Below are 14,239 nucleotides of genomic sequence, written 5' to 3'. Positions count from 1 at the left end.
TGATGATTTGACAAAGGCTTTTCAGACTCAGTTCAGTTCTTTCATTTACAAACACATGCGCGCACGCACACACACACACGTGTGTGTGTGTGTGTGTGTGTGTGTGTGTGTGTGTGTGTGTGTGTGTGTGTATCCTGAGCTGGGAAAAAAATATGACTTCACAGGCAAAACGATTGAGCACATGTTAAATAAATTGGAATCCCACCTCCCAACTTCCTGCACTTAAGCTCTACAGATGAAAGGATGCTCTGCCTGGATTCAGCTGCCTTCTAAAAATTGCTAAAAGCACAATACAAACCCCATATTTTTATCAAGTTGGCTGTTACTCTGAGCACCAGTTATCGAATGGAGAAATTGATGTCCAGAAATCAGGGTATTCTAGAAAAATATTAGAACTGGGGGTGGGGTGGGGTATAGGGGAGAAGATACACCCAGTAAGAATTAAAGTTTAACCTAAAGTGACCTGCACATCACTTGTTTAACCATTTGAACCACCTTGCTCTTATCACAAGAACATTTTCATCTTCAGGTCTCTTCAGGCAAACCCCACCGTACAGATTCACTTTGATGCAACTTAGCTTTTTTAAAATTAAATTTATTGGAGGTTACACTGATTAATAAAATTATATAGGTTTCAAGTGTATGTCCACAAAATTTGGACTGGATTTAGCATCCTCGGATCCACAGACACAAGCCATGATGGTATAATATGATGAAGATCTCCTTCTGAAGATTGCTGAATCACAGGAAAGGCACAAACCAAGCAGGAAAAATGTGCCTTGCACTTTTCCATGGAAATTACCTACTGCAACCGAGGTGGCTAGGTTTTCATGAATAGGGCACCCAAGGAGAATAGCTAATAACAGACTGATCCAGAATCGAGAAAGAATAGCATGGCATCTTGCCCCAGTCATGAATAGATGACTTAACAAAGAGAGAGGAAAAAGAAACAAGGAACCCAGGAGTAACGGGGAGACCAGAGCTCACCAGCCAGGCGTCTGGTAAGCACAGAGTGTGGGAACTTTTCCTTGCCTCTGAGACACATATTGTTGTCCAACAATGGTACAGCGGCTGACGTTGCAAAGTCTCCATTTCAGAGGAGAAACCAGCAGAGGTGTACTGCTCCTCCTCACCCCTTTGGGAAATCCTGGGAAGTGCCAGCCGGCTTGCATTATTGTTAAAGATGTGAAATAACACGCAGCAAGCTCTGTATTTACAACAGGCAGGGAATGGGATTAACAGAATTCTCAGGGCCTTATGGCAATGTCATGTAGTAAAACTTGGACTAGGAGGCTAGAGGATAGCAGTAGAGTCCTGGCTAGTGGTCAACTTAAAAAGAGACTTTGGCAAGTCACCCCTCCTCTCTGGTCCTCAGTGTCCTCACCTGTAAAGTTTAAGATGCCTATTTGCTATCCAGGAGAAGCATATATATAGCTAGTTTGACATATCGCTTGGAGAGCGGGTAAAGGTTAGGGATGAACTCATTAATTTTGGATATCACTGAAGATAGACATGCATATACTGAAAAGAAGATGAAGTATTTACCTAAAGTATTCCAAAAATTAGAGATCAAGAAGGGGAGGAGCAGCTAATGAGACAGGAAAACAAGGTGAGCATACTGTCCAAGAAACTAAGTGAAGTTTTCCAAAAGGAGGAAAACATTAGCTTTCTCAGCTGCTTGGGAGTTGAGTAAATATTGAAGAAGAACCATTAGATTTGACAATATGGAGGCCATTGGTGACCCCGAGTGGTTCCATTGAACTTACAGGAACAAAATCTTGATCAAAGCGAGTAGAAAAGAAAACGAGAGGTAAACAATGAGAAACAGTAAGTTTAGACATCTCCTTTACAGAATTTTCTCATAAAGGGAAGTAGAAAAATGAGCAGCAACTACCAAGAGAGGAGAGTTTGTTTGTTGTTTTTTTGTTTGTTTGTTTGTTTTTAAGATGGGAGGTACAGTTCGAAAAACCAACAGCAAAAAACAATTTTTTGACGCAAGCATGAAAATTTGAATGAAGATTGATATAAAATGAAATTAAGGAATTGTTATTCATTTTGCTAAGAGTGATAATAAAATTGAGATTATGTTTTTTAATTCCATGTGAAATATGTATTACCAAATAAAATAATATCTGGGGTTTGTTGTAAAATACATAAGCAAGAGGAAGAAAATTTGGGGGAGACAGATGAAACTAGACTGCCAAATATAATTGTTGAGCTTGAATAATGGGTATACGGAGTTCATTATACGTTTCTCTCTACTTTTGTGTATATGTCAATTTTTTTTAAATAAAAAAGAAAGAAAGAAAAGATGAGAGCTAGTTTTATTATGGAATTCTGCTACTGCCACATGGCCCAGCCACCTGCTAGGGTGGTGTCAGAGGAGGCTGACTGGGAAGCCAGGAGTTTCACTACCTCCTGGAGATAGTAAGTCCTTTTTCCCCTCAGTGTCAGTGGAAGGTAAATAGATAGCAGTAAGGAGAACCCCTCTCCCTTTCAGCCAGGATGATGTCAGCAGAAGCCTATGGGGAAGCCTGACCCCACCCCCCCAACCCCCCAGTAATAACAAAGAGTCTTCTTCCCTCTGGAGTGTCAACAGAGGGGAGTGAGGTACTGGATTTCCACCAACACTTGGCAGTAATAAGGCAGGACCTCCTTCCTCCACTAAGACAGAATATCTAAATAAGATCCAGAGTCTCATAACACAATACCTAAAATGTCCAGGATACAAATGAAAATCACTACTCATACCAAGAACCAGGAAAATCTCAACTTGAATGAGAAAAGACAATCAACAGAGGCCAACACCAAAATGACACAGATGTTGGAATTATCTGATAAGAATTGTAAAGCATCCATTATAAAAATGCTTCAATAAGCAATTATGAACACACTTGAAATAAAAGAAAAGAATAAACTTTCAAATAGTATGTACAAATACAGTCAGTTAGGAAAATAAGCTTGTAGAGAATTACTATCTTCTAGGTTGTTCATATTGAGAAACTGAGTCTCTCAGAGCCAGACTTGAATAAGTCTTGGTTCACAGATGGTTTGGTGCATCACCATCCCAGGAGTCCCAGCTATTTAACACATAACATATTTCCCAAAACTTGGGCTACATTTCAGCAAAAAACAGCCTATTGCATCACAGAATGTTTTCCTAGCCTGCTCCCTGGAAAGAAAGTGTAGGATTTCAGTGTGTCACTTAAGTAAGAATGTTGTATCCAAAGTAACGGTAACTCCCAAAGACTAAAGTTTCATATACTTCAAGATATTATTTGACATTTCATTCTCTTCCTCCTTTTCCACAAGTTGTAAACTTGAAAACATTTATTAATGCTTTTAAAGAAGTCAGTTAGAACACACTCCAGAGAGGTAGTCAGAAATTAATTGAGCTAATGTTTTAACTGTTTTAGAAAATGTTTGTATGCTTCCTATCAGTGCAACAACATCCATGGCAAAACAGGGTGGAGAAACAAAGAATAGAAAGAACACAGCATATGTATCCTCAAAGCCTGGTATTTGTATTATTTTGTCCACTTTTCAGCCTTGGGTCATGGTACCAGTGGATAAGTCTTTTTAAACTCACAGTTGGAAACAGGGAATAGCCCCAGCTCCTGCTTCCACTCAAAACATCTATCAACACTTCTGGATGTCTCTCCCACACCTATTTTCATAGCCATCACTCAATAATTTCCTGGGACAAACAAACACCACACAATTGGTAGCATGGACAAATAGAACAGGTCAGACTAATTGCCCACAGGCAGTCCCTCCAAAGATAAGAATTGCACACTCAATTATCCAAAATCAGTTGAATGCTCTAATGTTTACCAGCCTGAGAGGCCACATTGAAGGCACTGTCAATCTATGTCCATAAATAATTTAGGTCCCACTTGGTGGATATTAATAATTATAAACCTTCTTTCCAGAGGCAACATATGTGTCCCCAGGACTATACCTGTGTTGATGACAGACATTAATCTGTCTGCCCCCAAAGGCCACAGCAACATACACCCTAGAGTTGGTCATAAGCATCTTCAAGGGTTTGAGGAAATATCAGCAATATATCATGCTATCTTTAGACATCTGAGAGCTCTCTCTGAAATCATAACCACCCTTAGTTACTTGGGGAAGGTCTCCAGAGGGATAACTGACTCATTGTTTATCCACATACTGTAGGTGTTTATCCCTCCAGATAGGAGTCATCCAATTAGAAAAGGTGATAAGAAATGTGCCCCCTGGCTTTAGCTGAAGAGATCAGTGACAACACTTTGAGTTTTGAAGGCATTCAAGTCAGCCTCAGCTTACTGACTAGAGTTGTTAATGATGAGATTTACTCTAGACTTCCTACTCACAGGCCAAGGCAGAGCCTGTCAATCCTGAATACATCCTATTACTCCTGCACTAATGCTGTGGGCCAAGTGGAAAGGTCAATACAGAGACTTCAGGAGAAAGCCATCTACTTCAGGCTTTCTGAAGTATACTTTGATGGTTTGTAGAACGTGCTCAGTCTGCCAAGTCCAGGACACTGTGGAGCATTGTTGGAGTCTATGCTGCAGGTTGGCCCTATCCTGCTGCTTGAAGTCCTATAGACAGATAATAGTCTTAATTAAATTCTGTATGAGACTAATTGAAGAAATTTGGTCTCAGCCTCTGTTGGTCATGTTAATCATATCTTAGACCTGGCAGTTGCCTCTTGCCTCCTATCCTATGGCTCTTCTGTTGCCATTGGGAGATTGAGATACCAAGGGACCTGCTCAATGCCACACATGCCTAACCCATAAGACCAAGGGCATTAACACCCCTGGGTGCAAACCTTGACCAACGAGATGAGAGCTGGCAGATGAATTCTTCTTACCTCCACCTTAAGAATATCTTAGCATCTCTATTCATTATTACATTTATTCTATGAAAGACTAATTATATTTTACTCATATTACCTGTTCAGATTAACGATGGCCCCTACACGTGGTATGACTGGTCATGTGTCACATACATACACCACAAGAGATATCCCAAGGGAAGAATGGGAACTCCATGAAGGAAAGATGCTTTCAGGACACCCTCATTTGTTTACTTGTTTTCCCTAAATGACCACATATTTCAGTTTATGTAGGCTTGGAGAAGTGAACTTACAAGTCACATTACCTAGGGCTCTAACTAAACTAGCCCTCAAAAAATAGACAAGTGGCTTAAAAAGATCTCTGTTAAGAAAGAGGAAACTGAGGATAATGTAAATAATATAAAAAACAAGTACAACAAAACATCTAGTTGGACTGGCACTGTTGCATGATAGACAAGGAGTGAAAGTCTTTAGGCAGTAAGGATCCAGGTTCTGATGTGAAGGAAGGCTTCTCGGAGGTCTAAGGGTTAGAGTATCTTTGTGACAGTAAGTTGTGGAAAAGATGGTAATGATCTACCACAAGTACTAGGGATAGAAGTCTTGAAAAAATTTTATATTTATGGTAGGCTTTGGGCAGGTCAGATTCAGGTCATATTGAAATAGAGTAGCATTGTGAACAGAAATGGGCTTTAGATAGACCTGGGTTCAAATCTCAGCTCTTTTATTTACTGCTAGTGTGACTTCAGACAAGATATTTAACCTCCCTGAGGCTTACTTTTCTAATTGATAAAAGGGGAATGTCATTGCCTACCTCAGAGAGTTATTGTGAGGAATAAATAAGAGAATAAAGTAAGACAGTTAGTTAATACAGTGTTTGACTGTATTAAGTCTTCAATAAAAGTGGCTATTGGTCAAGAAAAAAACAGCAGAGCATATAAGAAAATAGACATAAGCAGTGTTAGACTTAAATAAAAAATGACTCTGGTGTATGTAGCTTAGGCCCTCATAGGGAAGATATACATAGAATAAGAACATACAGTGAATAAAATGTGGACCTCTGTAGTTTTCCATATTTTCTTTATAAATTTTGCTCTGTTTTCAGTTTTCTCCATTGAGAATTCCCTGTATGGACCACCTGTCTCACACACAAAATTGTCAGGGACAAGAGGACATCTCCTTCGACTGACAAGAGAAACTCACTGAGTGACAAAGGTCTCCCTATGGAAAATGCAATCTTACAGCTCCCTGGGTTCTCTAGGTAATGTAGCAGTCACCAAGGATGTCCTTGTGCATGTGGGGGCAAAAGTGTTATGTTTCCCACTTTGCTTATGCTACGTCAATTTTACTCCACTGCAGGCTACAAGAAAAAAAAAGATGACTTTTCCAGGGCAACACTACACAGACACTCACAGGACTAATTTTAAGGGTCTAGAAAAGTTTTTAATCTTTCTCAGAATACTAATGGGCTCCCAAACGGTCAGCCATGCAGCCTTTAAAGACTACTGATGAAATGAAATTTCACTGAAGAGTGCATTCCAAAGGATGGACTGAGACCTGTTTTGTTTCTCCTGTTTGAAGTGATTTTTAAATGAATAAACACATCAATGACCTATACATAATAAATTGGTGTCTGGACCTTTCTTGGAAGAGCTCTGGGTTAAAAATCCAAAGCATGTGTGCTCTGAGGGCAAAGATCTCAGAACGTTAATACACAGGCTTTTGGCTACATTTAGCAGGAAGTAATGACTATGGGAAGAGAAGCAAGAGTCCATGTTCCAGGCTTCTTAAGACACCATCTCAAACCTGCCCTACAAGTATGGTCTCAGTTATAGAAAAAGAGCCTGGGGAACCACCGCAAGGTCCAGGCAAGGAGTCTTCTCTGTCTGAATCACAGAATGACAGAGGTGGAAGGGATTGTGGAAATGGTCTTTACTAACAACAAGCCCAATAGAGAATTCTCATCCTCAGCAACTCTGAAAGGTAGCACCCAGCCTCTGTTTGATTATGTCCAGGAAGCGGATATTCACTGCCACTTAGAGCAGATTGTTTCCATATCTAAACACTGAAAATTTTCTGGAAGTGCTTTTGAAACTTGAGCCAAAACTAGGCACTGAGCTATAATCCTAGCTTTCCAGGAAGCAAAGGTCTCCTCCCGCTTGAAATTAAAGAAATTAAAATGATCAACCATCCTAGCTGGACTGTCCTAGTTTTAGCACTGAAAGTCCTGTGTCCCAGGAAACCCTAGGTAAAATACACCATAGGGCTAAAAAAAAAAATCACAGGCTTTGTTAGAGCCCCAGCTTTATCTTTTAACCTGTTGTGTAGTTTTGGGCAAATCAGTTCTTCATTCTAAGCCTCCATTTTCTCACCTATAAAATGAGGATAATAGTACTCATCTGACGGAATTGATGTAAAAATGAAAGAAGTTATAAATAAGAAGAGTTATATATGAAGAGCTTAGCAGAGTGCCTCGTATATAGTGAGCTTATAAATGCTAGAGAGTACAGCTACAATGAATAAATATACTTTGACTTATATTGACCAAAATTTTTCTTTCTTCCATTTCCAATTATATTTTTCCATCTTTTGAAACACTGTGGAGAAAGTCTATTTCTTATCCAAATGAAAACCCTTCATACATTTGAAGGCTGCAGCATGCTCCATGCCATCCACTCCCTCCTCTCAACCCTGCACCGTTCCTGTCTCCTCTTTTCCAGACTAAACATCTCGGTTCCTTTGACCATTGCTCATATGACATGGTTTCCAGAATGCTGACCCTCTTGTTAACCTTCTTCTAGATCTATCTCTCTTAAAGCACAGGCCAAGAACTGAGTATATTGCCCTGATATCTTCCCAGCACGAGGACACTTGGACAATTACCTTGTTTCTTCTGGATGTTCTATTTCCGTCACATGGACTTAGATCACATGAGCTTTTTGGCAGCCCTCACCTAGTTGGCTTATGTTAAGCTGACAATCAGCTAAAACCCTTGGGCTTTACTCTTATAAACTATTGAGCAATGTCTTCCTTGTTCTTGTTTCAGATAATTCTTTAAACACAAAAGCAAGAATCTAAATCTGTCCCTATTAATTTTATCACGTTAGTTTTAGCCTATCCTTCTTAGTTGTTGAGATGTCTATGGCTTGTTAGCCTGTTTTTCTGTTTTGTGCCATCTTTAAACTTGATAAGAATGCTTTCAACTCATTAATTAAGAATATTGAACAATTTGGGACCAGGAACAGAACCATTTCAAAGTTCCATAAAAATTAAGTCTGGTTAATAACAACAACTACCATTTGTTTAGTAATTGTTCTGAGCCAGGGACTGAGTTAGATGCATTATGAACATCCTCTCATTTCACTGTACATAATTCTTCAAGATGAATATGATTGTCCTCTTCTTACAAATGAGGAAATTGAAGCTCAGAAATGTCAAATGTCTTCCTCAAAGTCAGACAGCTAGTAAGTATTGTAGCTGCATATTGCAATCAGTTTTGTCTGATAGCAAAATCAAAATTCTTTCTACAGTGCCATTCTGCCTTTGGAGGAGGAGTTGTTAAGACCATGAAAAAAATCTTTAAGTCAAAGACTTATTCATAATCTCAAACTTATCTCTACCTTGCCTGCCTCCCACTTCCCTGTGGCCCTCATCACAGCAGCCCACAGTCACAACTTAGGGTATAAACCTTCTCTTTATACTACTCTTTTCATCGGGGCCCTGTCTGTCCTTGTTCATCCTCACTTCTACTGCCTTCTCCCCACTCTATCTTTTAGTATTGCAGTTTCCAAGAAACCCTCTTACATTCTTAATCTTTTCCTAGAACATACTTCCCCTACCCCTGGCCATTACAACCCCTGACATTAAACTAAAACCTAAAAAATCTCTCACAGAGATCCACAACTGGTCATTCACTTAACCCGTACTTGCTGAGCAAATAACCCTGCACTGGGCACTGTGCCAGGGATATGAATAAGGAAAAAAGATGTTGGGGATTACCTCATAAGTTATATAAATGTCTAACCACTATGCTGTACACCTGAAACTAATATAATATTGAATGTCAACTGTAACTGAAAATTTTTTAAATATTAAAATAAGCCAAAACAAAAAGGTTATCCCTGCCCCCAAATTTATAAGCAAGGGGAGGAGAAGACACCAATTACACAAATGAGTGTCTAGTTACAAATAAAATTCTGCAAAAGGGAAGGTCAGCGCTTTGTGAGAAAATACAATACAAGCACTGATTCTAGTCTAAACAATAAGGAAGGCCCCCTACTTTAAAAAGAATCTTTACTATATTTGTTGAGCATCTATCATGTCTAAAATTGTAGAAGCACCTATTACATATGACACAATCTATAGGTATACATATTAATAAAAAAAAAAGGAAAGGAAATTAACATTTATAGTACATGGTGACACCTGATATGTAAAAAATAAGCACAAGAGCATTTAAATAAGTACTAGATATCACAGAAATCTTCCTAGAAAGCACTCAGCCTCATTTTAATGGGTAAGAATTATTGAGTCAGAAAAAGGGTACATTTCAGTCAAAGGGAAGAGCATATGCAAAGCTTTGGAGGAGGTGATATCGTAATAAAACATTTGGAGAAGAGGTAGGAGTTCACTGTGGTTAAAGCAGAGGGTATTTAAGGGTAGGAATGACTTCGACCCATCTGTATGTTATATTGATGAGCCAACCCTTAAAAGTAGAAAATCTTCGAGGATAAATGGTGCTTCAAAAATACAATATTCAGCCACAAATAAATTATAATTAAAATATTTGTACTAGAAAAAGCTATTCATGATTATGTGAGAGAGATAAATGATGATGATGATGACAACGACGACAACGATAACGATGATGATGGTGTGGGGGGAGGGCGGAGAGAGACAGACAGACAGACAAACATGTAGCAGAGGAGGATTGGAAGTTAAAACAAACTAGACTGTAAAATTATTTTATAAACAACCCGCAGCAGATTGACTAGGAATTTGTTTGCAGTTGTCTAAGTCATAACATCACAAAACATAGCCAAAAATGTAGCTATGACACTTCATAAACAAAAGGAAAATAAAGGACAGTGATCCCATTACTGATCATTCATACAGGCATGCATTTCATTAATTATACTAAGGTAAAATAGGTTTAAGTATCCGATTGATGAAAATATTTTTTTTAGAAGTTAGAATGGAATACAACAATTTGTCTGTCCTGGCAGTGTTGCCTACAGACAGTCGTTAATCAGAAAGGGAATTATTACTTCCTTATGGAATTCAGCTCCAGTTTTTTTCTACTTGAACTTACCTGGAAATCTTTAATATGAAGAGTCATGCCGCATCCATTCCTAATTGGAAAATTCAACTCATCCTTCAAGTGTATCTCCTGAAGGAGGAGTTGAAGTCCACTCCTTCTTTTTATTCAGTCTGAATGTACCAACTGAGATTGAGTTTCTTTCCATTTCTTACATGCATGTTTCTGTCATTGTTAAAAATTATGGAAATTAGTTTTAAGGGAAAGGGTTGAAAGCATACATATGGGGTTGTTTAAACAAAATCACATCCTTAGCCACCAATTAACTGAACCAGATGATCTAGAAACTCAATTTTGAAAAGTTTACTGTATTCTGCACTAAGATTTTTGTTTATTTTTGTTTTTTGAATACAATAACAATTGAGGTTTGAGGAAGTGACCAGAGCTTCAAATGGAATAGTGGGCTATCTTTTTTTTAAAATATCACGCACCATTGGATATTTTTTGTTTCTGCTTTAAAGGCTGCTATTAATTTCTTACATCTTTTTTAAATTAAGAAGTCATATGATAAGGAATATAGATTATAGAGACATTATTGATCTTTCCCACCACACCAGGTTCACTACACAAGGGCTTGTTCTGCTTGTTAGACCTAGAACTCATTATTATTTCAATGATTAGCAAGGTTATTTCGATAATAGACTGTAATTTCCATTTTCACTTTCCCTCTGTCCTTAGCTCTGCCCTTCTAACACCAATGAGTAAAACACGAAAATAGATGGCATGTTCAACAAATATGTAGATGGTAAATATACAAGAAGGACAGCAAATATTCTTGATAAAAGACTCAAGATTTAGCAAAAGAATGAGAGGCTAGAACAATGAACCAAGTCCAACAAATAAAACTTAGAACAAACAAGTACAAAATCATAAACACGAGTTCAAAAATTAACTGTGCAAGTTTAGTGGCAGTAAGTATGTAAGAGACAGGAATTTTAATTAATAACAAACTCAACATATGTCAAAAATGTGTTATAATTCAATTAAAAACCTAATGACTCTTTATGGTGCTTTTAATAAATAAATAATATTGAGAATGAGAAAGTACTGAATTCAGTACTAAATTCAACTCTGGGTACACATATTAGAGTATGTCTGGGATATGCGTGGTAAAAAAAATCCTGATGACTCTTTATGGTGCTTTCATAAATAAATAATATGGAGAATGAGAAAGTACTGAACTCAGTACTGAATTCAACTCTGGGTACACATATTAGAGTATGTCTGGGATATGCGTGGTAAAAAAAATTCTGAATCAAAATTCCAAGAGAATGTGTTCAAGGGACTAGAGTATTAACCCAAAGATGAGACTTGGGGAAATAATGGTAGCTATCTTCAAATAGTTAAAAAGGGATTTGACTTTCAACTTACTGTGTTCAGACTCATAGGGGAAGGAGTGAGAGTAATGAGTGTGTTTTAGGGAGGCATATTTCAGCTCAACAGGAGAAAGAATTTTTTCTAGTCATTCAAATAGCAAAGATGAAATCAGCTGCCTCCAAGTTCCCTACCCTTCACTGGTGGTATACAAGCCTGGTCTGGACAACCCAGTCAGGGGAAAATCAGCCAACATCATAATGAGGACTTGAGCGTAACATGGATTATTGGACCAGATAGTTTATGATCCAGCCTATTTGAACAAACTCTGCTATCACAAGGGGGCTCATCTGGGACCCCACAAAGCACAAGATCTCTTACAGCTGTCAGAAATTATAGCCTCAAGTGTGGTAAGGCTGACAAGAAGCTAATATTTCAGTTGTTCTACATAGGATCTCAGCCAAAAGGTCAAGAAGCAATATACTTTAGCAGTGTGCAATGGCCTGAGAGAGAGAAGTACCATTATTCTATTATGAAACCCTTCTTCCGACTGGGTGAGATCATCCTGATGTTTCCAAGAACATTGCCCAGACCCTGTGGGGACTATAGGGTGAAGTAATGCCATACTAGGCCTTTCAGAAAAATGATATGCTGAGAACAAACCCAACTGAGGATCCCTAAACAAAAATCCAAGGGTCTTTTAGCCAGAGCAAAGAATACAAAGATCTGTAAAGACAGAAGCTTCAGAGATTAAACTAAATTGGTAATTTGTCTACCTAAAAAGTTTTCAGACCATGTATCCTTAATAATTGGATTTCCATTATGAAATATTCAGTAAAAGAAAAACCCATCATGATGTCTTGCTTCACTTCTAATATAGAATGGGATGGGGAATGCAGTGAAACCTAGAGTCCTTGTTTTTTTGGGTTTTGTTTGTGGGTATTTTTCTAATTCTGTGAACATAGTTTTTCTTTTTTTTCTGAGAAAATTGTCTCTGATACTCGACATTATGACCACTCTCAAAACTGCAGAACTAACAGCCAGGAACGTGGAAACATATCTTTCTCAAACCACGAGAGGAATAACTAGAAGGAAAGGAAAAGGCTACTATACTTTAAAAATCCAGGGTCTCTTCTGCCAAGAAGTGAGAGATGACTCAATTAAGAGCTTTCTTATAGTTAAATGTACCCAAGGATAAAATGTGGGGCCTCAGAGCACTCAAACATGTATTAACCTAACTAGCACAAAAAGAAGGTGACTGAAGTCAAGGACCAAGTATCTTGGTCCCAAATTCCCTAGAGATATCTTTAGAAGCCCGAAAAGCCCTTATAACATCCCAATCAAAATAAAGAAAACAGAAACACAAGGACAAGGAAGCAATAGAAAGCAAAAGGTAAAATAGCTATAAGAAGACCTCATATTTCAATAATCATTCTAAATGTAAATGCACTGAACTCACCAATAAAAAGTCGCAGAGTAGCAGAATGGATCAAAAAACAAAACCCAACCATATGCTGCCTCCAGGAGACACATCTCAGCTTTAAAGACAAATATAGACTCGAAGTGAAAGGGTGGAAAATTATATTTCAAGCAAGCGGCATTCAGAGAAAAGCAGGAGTAGGGGTACTAATATTAGATGAAATAGACTTCAAAATAAAAAAGGTAAAGAAAGATACTGAAGGACACTTCATAATGATAAAGGGAAACATACATCAAGAAGACATAACACTTATTAATATCTATGCTCCCAATCAGGGAGCCCCAAAATGTGTAAAGCAATTACTAACAGAACTAAAGGGAGAAACAGACCAAAACACTATCAAGGTAGGGACCCTAAATACCCCACTGTCAGATATGGAAAGATCATCCAAACAGAAAATCAATAAGGAAATAACATCCTTAAATGACACATTAGACCAACTGGACATCCCAGACTTCCATCCCAAAACAGCTGTTTATACATTCTTCTCTAGTACACATGGAACATTCTCAAGAATCAATCACATACTGAGACACAGAGGTAGTCTCAACAAATATAAGAGAGTTGAAATCATACCAACCATGTTCTCTGATCATAATACTTTGAAACTAGAGATTAATTGCAAAAAGAAAGCAGGAAGAACCACAAATACATGGAGATTAAACAACATGCTACAGAAGAATAACTGGGTCAGAGAAGAAATAAAAAGAGAGATCAAGAGATACGTAGAAACGAATGATAATGATAGTACAGCATATCAACTTTTGGGACATGGCAAAAGCGGTCATAAGAGGAAAGTTAATATCATTACAGACCTATCTCCAAAAACAAGAATGAGCCCAGACAAACAACCTAAAGTAAGCAGAAGGAAAGAAATAATCAAAATTAGAGCAGAAATAAATGAAATTGAAAAAAAATAGAACAAATAAATGCAACAAAGAGCTGGTTTTTGTCTACAGCCATGCCATCCTGAACACACCTGGTCTCGTCTGATCTCAGAAGCTAATCAGGGTCAGGCCTGGTTATTACTTGGATGGGAGACCACCTAGGAAGACCAGGTGCTATAGGCATAAAAAAATAAATAATAAAATAAAATAATAAAATAAAATAAAATAAAATAATAAATAAAATAATGTCTAAGTATTGCTAACCCAGATTTTTTTTACTTTTAGTCTGTGTGTATTTTTTCATCTGAAGTGAGTCTTTTATAGACAGCATATGCAAGGGTCTTGTTTTCTTATCTCTTCAGCCACCCTAATTTTGATCGGAGCATTTAATTGTTTCA

At 37.8% G+C, this 14,239-nt stretch overlaps 1 long non-coding RNA gene and 1 pseudogene across 1 annotated transcript in view; one reads left to right on the top strand and one right to left on the bottom strand.

Annotated features, from left to right (window-relative positions):
• The window catches only part of LOC112469266, a 235,465-nt gene that overhangs the window by 96,316 nt on the left and 124,910 nt on the right, over positions 1 to 14,239 (bottom strand). The gene's annotated exons all lie outside the window — the stretch shown is intronic.
• LOC112469287 lies at positions 13,906 to 14,024 on the top strand (annotated as a pseudogene).

Source organism: Pteropus alecto, unplaced genomic scaffold (genome assembly GCF_000325575.1).
Source record: "Pteropus alecto unplaced genomic scaffold, ASM32557v1 scaffold146, whole genome shotgun sequence".
NCBI classification, from domain to species: Eukaryota; Metazoa; Chordata; class Mammalia; order Chiroptera; family Pteropodidae; genus Pteropus; species Pteropus alecto.
This window is presented reverse-complemented; position numbering and strand designations above follow the sequence as displayed.